Source organism: Ostrinia furnacalis, unplaced genomic scaffold (assembly GCF_004193835.3).
Source record: "Ostrinia furnacalis isolate ACB-3 unplaced genomic scaffold, ASM419383v2 OfSCF2409, whole genome shotgun sequence".
Taxonomy (NCBI): Eukaryota; Metazoa; Arthropoda; class Insecta; order Lepidoptera; family Crambidae; genus Ostrinia; species Ostrinia furnacalis.
Window position 1 is genome coordinate 98,780 of NW_021132648.1, and position 11,123 is coordinate 109,902.

The 11,123-nt window shown below is 37.4% G+C and overlaps 1 protein-coding gene across 1 annotated transcript in view; it reads right to left on the reverse strand.

Moving 5' to 3' along the window:
• lap (phosphatidylinositol-binding clathrin assembly protein lap) overlaps nt 1-10,633 on the reverse strand; it is a 43,749-nt gene extending 33,116 nt beyond the window's left edge. The window contains exons 1-2 of the mRNA XM_028308317.1: nt 10,497-10,633; nt 4,439-4,514 (exon numbers count right to left, since the gene is read on the reverse strand). The gene's annotated coding sequence lies outside the window, so the exon portion shown is untranslated. The remainder of the gene's footprint in view (nt 1-4,438; nt 4,515-10,496) is intronic.
• Between the last annotated feature and the right edge of the window lie 490 nt (nt 10,634-11,123).

The window sequence follows — 11,123 nt, forward strand, 5'->3', positions numbered from 1 at the left end:
TAAATGCATCGCGGGAATGCCACCGGCCGTCGTGAGTCACACGCATTGGAGCCAGGGCTGCCATTTTTTATATTCCTGGTCATTATACCTTGGGAGAGGCCTTTGTCCAGCAGTGGACGTCATTTGGCTAAAAAATACACTGTACTGGCCAGTTCTAAACTAAACAAAACTTTTTACTATGGGTACATAAATATTTTTGTTTTCAGTAAATTCAAAAATACCCAGAGAACAACCACAAATTCTCTTAATTGCCAAAAAAAGAACTCCATAAAGTGGATGAAACTACTTAGATTTGATTGACTTCAATAAGACATTCTGCAGCTTATAAAAGCTTGTTAAAAAAATCCTTTTAGACAACACTTAACACAAGGATTTAACACTACTCATTCAAAGTCTCTCCAATCTAGCACAATGTCATTATGGCAGCCCTAGTTGATGAAACTTCAACAAGAATAGGGGATACTTTTACCCCATACTTATATTGAAATGGGGAATAATATACAAATTCACTTGAGACATTTCAGACAGGATAATTCTAGTGATTCTATGATTTCATGATACCTGTTAATATTATTTTTTTTAAAACTGTTATTTGAGGGCAATTTATTTCCGTTAACTTTCTAATCCTTGGTCATAAAGGCTTAATGGATTTTTAATTTCATAATTTGATTGTATTTTTATCGAAACAGTAATTAAATCAAATAAAAACTAATTCATAAATTGTTATTACTAATTTTATAACACCTTATCTCTAAATTGATCATTATCGTATAATGTATAAATAGTGTTTATCAAATGAAATTAATGTCTGTAATAACATTTAAGTACGTCGTTTTCAATAATGTATGAATTAAATTATTTTATACGTAATATTATGTATTAATTTATGAGTTGTTGAACTTTGAGCAAATTAAATATTTATTTAACGCGTGCTGTGATTTATAATAAATAAAAATTAAATTGTTTGACAGTTTAAATATTATAACATACGGTTTGTCGATAGAATCATGTTAATCGGTTTTTAAACAATAATCTTCCACAATAAAAACATAGAATAATCAATAAGTAATATTATTTTCTTTTATTTTATCATACACCAAACCAACTATTGGAACTTGGTTACTATGTATAAGGTAAATGTATATGAACAACAAGGTTATCAATCCATTCATAGTAATGGAAGGCACATATACAAGCTGCGTTAAGTTACATTAGTTTATATTTAAAATTATCCCCATACATAATATTTTAAGTCTTCGATTTGTTTGTACCAATGACCTAGAAATTCTCAGCTACATTTTTATGTTAATTTAATTAATATGATAATGAGTTTTAACGCGATACACTATGTTTTGGTAATATCCTTGGTTATGGCCAAGTTATAGATACCGTCCCAGCTATGACATTGTCAGGAGGGCGCTACTATCAATGCTGAATTATTAGTTCCGATTATTGCCACGTTGGACAACCTTAAAATTATTTTTATGTTTTTTATTTTTACCACTTGGACGTTTCAAAATCGTTGGCTATAGGTTTATGGGCTGACAGGTTAATACCCGTCAAAAATAATGCAACGCAAAAGTTATTAAGTAATTCTAGGAATTGTATCTATACTTACTAATATTATAAAGCTGAAGAGTTTGTTTGTTTGTTTACTTGAACGCGCTAATCTCAGGACTTACTGGTCCGATTTGAAAAAATCTTTCAGTGTTAGAAAGCTCATTTATCGAGGAAGGCTATAGGCTATATACCATCACGATACGAGTAATAGGAGCAGAGCAACAATGAAAAATTATGCAAAAACGGGTTTTCACGCGAACGAAGTCGCAGGCACAGCTAGTTTGGTATAAGTACCAAGTCTACCAACATCTTCACGTTCTTTTCGATTAGCAAACTTGTAACAAACTCGCGAACTGCTCCAATATCCGCGGCATCGCCGAATCTCAGCCAGGCCGAGGTCGTGCGGAGTCGACGACCCGAGGGTCAATGGTCAACCACATGTGTTGAGTCGTTTGATGTCATAGCTAGGACTATCGCCCGTATGCACAAAAATTACTATGAAGTCTCACAGTACGCACAGGGTGACACATGAAAAAATCACANCTTCCACTCCCGTGAATTAGTCGCTATCAAAATACAAACTAAGACGTGTTTTATGAAGCTACTGGGGGCACGGAGAAAATCGGGCCGCGCCAAGTGCTTCATTTTTGAATCCGAAAATGCTTTGACCCCATGCGACTAATTAAGGGTTAAAATTAAAATTGTCTCTACCTGTAGCGGATAATAATGTGGTGGCAGGCCTTTCTTCAAATGATCATAGCAAATGTTGTGATAGGGATAGAGACTTCCGATTTTTGGTTTTACAAAATTAATACGATTGAGAATAATACAAAGTAATAAAAACCACCTGTTATGGGGGCATTTTTTGGAGAAATTTTTCAAATTACCAAAAAAACACGAATTTAAAAGCAGATTTTTTTCAAAAAGTCTATAATTTTTTATTATTTGTTGGCATTTTCTGGGCATTTATTGTATTTTTTTAGTATCGCCTGTTATTTAGCATTATTACGGTTTTATTTTATCAGGATATACCTCTTAGTTTAAAAGCTATTACGTTTTCTTTACAAGAAGTAATTGGCAGAAAAAAAATTAAAAAAAAATCTCAAAAATTTAGTATGCAATTTTTAATCAATATTTTCTTATGACGTTGTCACGTAAAAATATCGTCCGTAAACCGACTTTACAGACAATTTTTTTTTTCAAATTATTGCCTACTTTTTAGCGGGATCTGGGGGCCCCTTGTAACCCCGGGGCCCTTACGTTACCTAACGTAAGTAATTGGCAGAAAAAAAATAAAAAAAAATCTCAAAAAATTTTTGACCTCTTTTTTGTCGATAAAAGTAACTAGGTCAACATATGTGCACTTTATCGTGACTCACACTGTATGTATAAGAATAATATATCATTATAGAAACAGTTTTTTGGCATGGCTATTAGTTGAGTACTAAGATAGGCCCCCAAGTAGTTTCAGCCCAGGGCCCCACAAATTCACGATCCGGCCCTGACCCATGACTTTTCATACAAACTTTGTCAGTCTATAACTTCTATACTCCATCGATAACGACATTGAGCTTTGGTTGGGGTAAATTAATATAAGGTAACTTCATTTAGTCCCAATAATTGATTCTGAGTTTTTCGTCCATACAAAATGGAACTGACTCCTTTATGCAAAAATCGTTAAAGAACATAATAAGAACGTATAATAATAAAAAGGTTTTCATACAAGCATTTTTAAACCAATTTCGAGGCTTGCCCCCAGGATTTAAAGTATCGATATCTTATCGACCCCATTTTATCTTTCTTCTCTCTAATTGCTTTTTTCAAAGTGTGCGTCACGTCACGCGGCCATTGATTGGCCATAAGGCACGCCTTCTGGCCAATCACAGCACTTTTAAGCCGGTTGCACATGTTGTCGTAGACTCTCAGTCGCTTTGTTTTTACACAGTTGAATGAGTGTGTGGGAGCTGTGGTGGGGGAAATGTGGGGACACTGGTTCTCGTTGTAGTTACGCGCGACTTCATATCTATTCTCTTTCTATGATCTGAGATGTTATCTTACCTAATTGCTCAAAATGATTTTTAAATTGTGTGGTCTACCTGGGCCACGAATTAAGTACCTCACACTATGGGGACAATACTATACATAGATATTGTATCGTTAGTCCTGCAAATCATTATTATTAATGAATGATAACTGCCAAAGACTTAATCTCCATTTCCTTGAAGTTCTATAAATGTACACTCATCGCGACGTTAATTATCACCATATTCATAATATCCGCTACACTGTTCCGATATCCGCAATCTAGGCGCAGTTGTTTTGCCTATCTTGTGGACTGTACATACTACTATGTTTTAAACTAAAGCGCTAACCATATAGCGCTAATTGAGTAGGTTTATAAATTGTTTTCAGATGGACACATTATTTTGTTCTAATTTATAATTATATGGTACAAAATTACTATATTTATTATGATTTTTTTTTAATTCAATTTAATTGATGACCTTCTTAATTAATGAAAACATTAAAACTTATACATTTTTATTCCTATAGGAAACTTTTAGTATCAAAATCAAATAATTTAGCCAAACTTTAGAGTTGGGTCATCTTTTTTATATCCTACGAATACGATAAAATACAGCAATTAACGATCAATTTCAAAATTTCATTTTAACGATTCACCTTTTTAACATCGACTGATAACGTATTATAAAGAAATAATTGGATAGATAAAAAAAAAGGTTATTTTATCTCACTGATAATATGTAAATGTAATAATCATTATTGGTTTTTTGAGTATAATTTCTATTTAAAATATCGTCTCTAGCTTATTTAATACTAAAAATTACGAAATATTAGGGCATAGTTTACTACATACCTTGTACTCCACTTTTATCTAAGAAATTACTTAGTTGAAACGTAGAATTACTGGATGCTAAGTATTGTGTGAATCTCTGAAAGCAAAAAACAAAAATACATTAGTGTCACAAACTTAAAACAATTTTTTTTTCTTTTTTAATGGTTAGAATTGAAAATTAATTAACGCCCGTATTCACAAACATTACTATGAGGTTTCACAGTGCGCGTGAACGCACAGGGTGACACATGAACCAATCTCAGAGCTCTATTCAACGCTGTGCGTTCGATTTGCTGCGTCACTTAAGCAAGCATCGTTTGTGAATATGAGTGTAAGTATAAAATTCAACCAAACTTATCTGAGCTCAAGTTTGAATTTGGTTTTGAGAGACATGTTATAATACGGGCCCTTATCTCTCTATTTAAGCTTGAATTCAAGACTTTACTTGGTGGTGGCAGAATAGATACCATATTTTGACATTTAGTGAGATAACATAAGGTTCAAAACCAATAAAAAAATTCTTTACCAGAAAAAATACCGATCACATGTGTCGGAAAACCTGTACCCAGTGAAAACCTCTAGAAATACTATTTATTACACTTAACACGACAATCAGGAGCTGTCAATTACAATAACATGTTACGCTGCCCAGTCAATAGGCAGGTAATCATAACCAATAAAGCCCTACTCATACAATCCTGTTAACAAGTCTCAGTCATTCTCAAAACGAAGGACAAACCGATATTATAAGATACATCCATAGAGTAGAATAAGCAGGTACAGAAGGTTCAACGATATTTGGTTGAGAGTCAATATCTGTACAAATAAGAACAAGAAACGTGTAACATTTTTAGCAGGGTTCGAGGATATATATCAAGGGATATATATCAAGATATATATCGGATATACATATATCCGATATATATCAAGCCGGTTTTGATGATATATATCAACTTTTAAAATTTGTTACTGTATTTGTACTTTTTGACATAAGATTTTAATTTTTTTAGTTGTTTTTGCCGTATTTAAAAGAATATTTTATGTTTTTGCTTTATTTGTCTGATTTTAAGGTTTAAAAACATTAAAAACATGTTTATGTAGCACATATGCAATAGTATTCATGAATAATACAATAAAATAATAATATGGCTTTCATACAAAATTGATATATATCAAAGTTGATATATATCGGATATATATCATAAATATCCGATATTTTGATATTTATAATAAATATCGGATATTTTCGAACCCTGATTTTTAGGCTCTTACTAAAAAGTTACGCGCATGTTGAGCACTAGTTTAAATTACCTTTCGATACAAGTGCATCACTTTATTGTTCATAGGGGGGGTAAGTTTTTAAAACTTCCTAATTATTTTGCCGGGAAACAAGGGAGTAAAAAAAGACCTAGCCAGCAATGGGGTTAAGAAATCCCAAAGCCATAAGATAGGTTAGGTAGCATTCTATGAGAAATAGGTACACTTATCTATAATTTCCATAGAGTTACCGTGTCAATTTCAATTGCGGCCATAGTGTTCCTTTATTGACACAAGTGGCTGCAATGGCGACAATATTTTGTGTCGTGTCGCGTCGCTGCGCCGGCGCACGGGAGGGAAATTAATCGCCATAGCGATTGTTAGCGGCCAGCGATAAGGCTGTGATATGAGTTGCATTTCTTGCTGTTTTATTGGTTGTACTGGCCATTGGGCCTTAAGGAAATAATTCGCAGTTATATCAGGAACATAAGAGCAGATTCGGTACTTGATACGCGTAAGAATTCAGTCTTCAGATAAGAGTCAGGGACTTGCATAAATCTTATTCGGACATAAGGAGCAGGTATTTCTGATTTCCAACAATAAATTGAGGTCTCAGGTACTTTTGGACCTACGTATGCCCAACCGGGCGCCTTTAACCTGAGGCAATTATTCTGAAATCATGTTGAGAGGTAGGAGCTTCTCCAAAGTTGACGTCATACCGCTCTCCCACTCATCCCAAGATGGTATACAATTTGGCATCTACGGTGGTTGTAATGGTGTTATTTTGCAATAAAAAGCAGTGTGCTGTTGACTGAACCATGAGCCAAAGCTCACATGTGACAGAAGAATAAAAAATACAGACATCACGTCGTAGAGCAGACACGCTGTTTGTTTTGCATCAATTTCTATTCACGCTTAATCATTCTGGTGATTTAATGGGACAAACAATCTGGAGAATTGTTCCAGAAGTGTTTGTTTTTTAATTTTCTTCAATTAAATTTATGGGATCGGTATACTGGTCTGTTACTTTTTATTCTCATCATCATCGCTATATTACGTCAGAAGTGTGACATTTCGCATCCGCTATTGCTATTTTAAGATTTGCACATAAAAACATTATGTAATGAAATTCTATAAAGCAGCGCAAAGCTACTTTGACCTATACGAAAAATGCAGTTATAACCTACTAGCAATAATGAATCGAACAGCAATAAGAAGTGAAGGTTGATGATGTGTGAGAAACTTTTTAACGAGAAGTGTATAGTAGTCAGAGTCAGTAGATAGTAGAGGTGGGCGCCACGCCGGCGCGCCGCCGCCGCCGCGAATTTTTTCACGCCGCCGCCGCCGACGACTAGCTGTCGGCGCGCCGATACAGATACTGTACAAACTATTTTTAATTTATTCCTCTCCTTTACTGTACTAATTTGTGTTTCAAACGCAGAAGAACTATTTTTTTATTGAGTTGAGCGGCTATTCTAGTTCAATAAAGTCCCAGTATCACTGCGACCGGTACCGATCTATTGTGATCGCCGCTATTTTCCTTACAGTTCGCCTCCGAGTCCTGCATCTTTTGGGGGGCGATATGTTTTACATCTTGTGGGCTTAGGATGTGTTTGCCCAGGTGTAAGCTCCGCTCCGCTCAAAGGTCCGCAGTCCATGAGAATATGTAGTGGCGTTTCATCTGCCTCTTGGCACATCCTGCACGTTCTTGATTTGGATTCCCAAAGTGGACAAGTGTTTGTTTAAGCTGCAGTGTCCAGTGAAGGCTCGAACTAAGATGCGCATTTTGATCCTACTCAATCCTATGATCTGCTTAGAGCATTTTCGGTCATAGGCTTTTATAAGAGCTTTGGAATGAGTTAATCCTGGCGTGTCTGACCATGCCTTAAAGGATTTGTTTAAATAGATGTTCTCCAGGGTCATTCGAGCGAGACTTTTGGAAATGCCACAAAAGCCACCATATTGTGTTCCCTCCGCTTCCGCTCTGGCCAGTTTCACGATTCCCGCGTAACCTGGAACCCATCTCAGCGTTACTCTGTTACGTTTTCCTAGGGTATTCAATCGACTCATGCAGTTTTCTACCAACTTTGAGGTGATTAAGTTGGAGTTTAAGGCTATCAGCGCGGCCTGACTGTCTGAGTCAATGTAAATTATGTGGTTGGCATAATTTTTTCGCAGGTTAGCTTCCGCACATTCAATAATGGCGTAGACTTCTGCCTGAAAGATAGAGGCAAATTTACCCAGGCTTTGAGATAGCCTAAGCTTCGTGTGCTCTCCATACACGCCAAAGCCTACGTTAGGGCCCATTTTTGACCCATCAGTAAACCATATTATAATAGAAGAACTAACTATAATATTTATTCTTTAATTAATGCCATATAAATTGGTACACAAGGGGAACTTAATGCCGTTGATGTACTAATAAATTGATTAAATAACTTAATACTAACTATATTAACAGTTAATCAAGTACATTATTCAAGTTACTGCTTGGTCTACTGAATAATTGATCGCAAGAGGCGCCGGTTCCGGTCCCTCTTGCTGTGTAGAAAAAAATCCCCGCCTTCGTCTGGCAGATAACTCACACTATTGGACTATACTTTAAGCGAATCACTCACACAGAGAATGGCAAATATGTCTCGGAATGCAAATGGAAACCACAACCTCTGGAAGGCAACAAAGTACCTCCCTCAAAGTGTTCTCCACTTATTAGGTCCGGTAATAGATGAGTGCGAACTGACAAGAAAAATCTCAGACTTTTGCTACATGACAAGCTGGTTTATTTAAACCCATTGACACGTATAATCCCTTACTACCCTATCCCTTAATAACCATCCCATTATGATTTGAGAGGGCTCATTTTGCATCTTATCGTATGCTGCTTCTGGACATCTTTGTACTTGACTATCTGAGGAGTTGACAGCCATGTTTCCGCTTACCCTCCTCAAGTTCAAAGTAGAAGATTGGTTCCTACTACGCTAATTGAGGACGAAAGACGCAGGAGGACAAAGTGACTGACATAGCCCACAGAATCGCTAAAATCAAGTGGCAGTGGGCGGGGCACATATCTCGTAGAGCTGATGGCCGCTGGGGCAGTAAAGTTTTTGAGTGGCGACCACGAGCCGTAAGACGTAGCGTGGACAGGCCTCCCGCTAGGTGGACCGACGATTTGGGGAAGGTCGCAGGAAGTGCCTGGTTGCGAGCGGCGCAGGACGTCTTTCGGCTAAAACGAAAGAACTAACGCCAAGAGAGATGGCTAAGCTAAAGAAATAGCCAAAATGGACCCTCGTAAAGCACTTGCATTAATTTTATCTGATCACTATAAAGTCCATGGTCTTGACAATGACCACACTGAGTGAGAAGAACCTCGCAAGTCTCTTAACTTTGGAAATGATCCATAAGGCTGGCAAGTCGCCTAACTAATTCTCTTATCGCTCAATGAATCTGACATTTGTATTGTTAAAATTATTGAAAAGGTCATTCTTGCTCGTTTATTCCCTTGCCTAAGTATGACCCATGTAATATAGTATACTCGACCATACATTTTGGCAGAAACCATACCAACCATAATCAGTACAATGTTTGGAAAAGAAAGAATCCTGTACGTCTGCTTTCGCTGCGGCTTCAGCTGGGTTTATCATAAAGGACTACTCTATGAAATTAAAAAGTACCTCCTAGCACACTTCTACTACCTGCTGATGGATTCTTATCTCAGTGATAGACAGTTTTAAATCAAACTCGGTGACAAAATCTTCTCTTTTTAGCTGCCGAGCTGGAGTACCCCAGGATTCTGTACTTGGTCCGATACTCTATAACATCTACTAGTAAAGTAGCCCAGACGCCAGAAAGCTGCGGCATTCCTCAAATGTAACTGTGATCTTAAAGTGACAAGACTGTTGCAAAGTCAGCTGCTTAGCTGACCAAGTGGCGCATGTAATTAAGTCCCGAAGTCTCACCATATTATCATTTAAGACGTGAAACTTATCCTCCGGCCAATCTAGACCTCGACACATTGCTGCAATCAACCTGCATTAAAAACCTTGGCCGTAGGATGACATGGAAAGACCATAAATATAAATAAAACAGAACTGAATATAATATTCCAACGACAGTCAGCTAATCCAACATTAACTATGTGCCTCGAAAGAGCTCAAAAATACATGTTAAAAGTACTTTTATCGGCACATTGGTACGCTCGCCCTTAGGAAATACACGAGAACCTGATCTCAGCCAAACCCGCTATCCAAATATCAAAGTACCTATCTATGATCAAGAGAACTAATTTACTAGGGTAAACTACTGCTCTAGTGTCTCAAACTCCAACCAACTGCAAATCATCTGATAGTATTGACGACAGATACTAAAAAAACCGGATTTAAAAAAAATACCTAATGAACAAAGGTCAAACAAGGTCACGCCGCCGACGCCGCCGCCGCCGAGGTCAAAAAGTCGGCGCGCCGCCGCCGGCCAATTTTATATCGGCGCCCACCTCTAGTAGATAGGGACTCTGGTAACAGAGGGAAAACGCGACAGAGGTGCGTAAAGAAAGACATCTCTGGTCGAGATAGACATCTGGATATTCTTCGCACACCTAAAGGATAGTTCTGTCGGTCTCTAAAGGTCTAAAGGATTGAGGTCTCGATCCCATTCGTTTAGAAGGCAGAGTTCGAGTGTCAACCAATCGGTTGACACAAGGAGTAAGTAGTACGAGACTATTACCATCTCCTGTTCCCATGACCCAACCAGTAAGGGTCAAGTTTCAGAGGGGAATGTCGAAGTACGTGGAATACTGGTGTAACTTCATAATATAGTATGTGCTCACCTCATTGCCATATGCTAATAAATGGTGTACGGTGATGAGTGCTTTATACACCACCACCCAGTTTGTGTTCTGAGTGCGCTCCACCAAAAGGTTCGCCAGCTGTGGTATTGACACGTTCGGCTCGTTTGTGCAGTGGACTAGATCTGAAACAAGACGAGACATGGCTTTCATAGAATGTTTAGAACAACGGGACTATTCCCAATTCCCACTACTCGATCCTGCCTAGCTAGGATCTACAGCTTGACCGACAATAAAAACCCAAGCAGTGAGGGTCAAGTTTAGAAAACACTCTTGTAAACAAAGTTATCTTGATAGCAACACCACTTCACCAACACGATCTGGTGAAGGTCTGAGAAGGAAGAGACCTGGATGCGGCCAGCAAAGGATTGGTCGCTGTGGAAAGCCGAAGGAGACTATTGTTTAACAGTGAACGGTGTTCAGTTAAAACATATTCTGCAGTAATTAATTAGCCGGGATGAAGGATCAAACAATAAATAACTAAAAGAACTCAAATATGTTTTTGTATTGCAAGACTGTGACGTGTGATAAAAGTGTTTGTAATGTGGGGACATGCAAAAGTAGGCCGGATTGGTTTAATTAATTCTCCTGTATGAGCCCTAACATTTG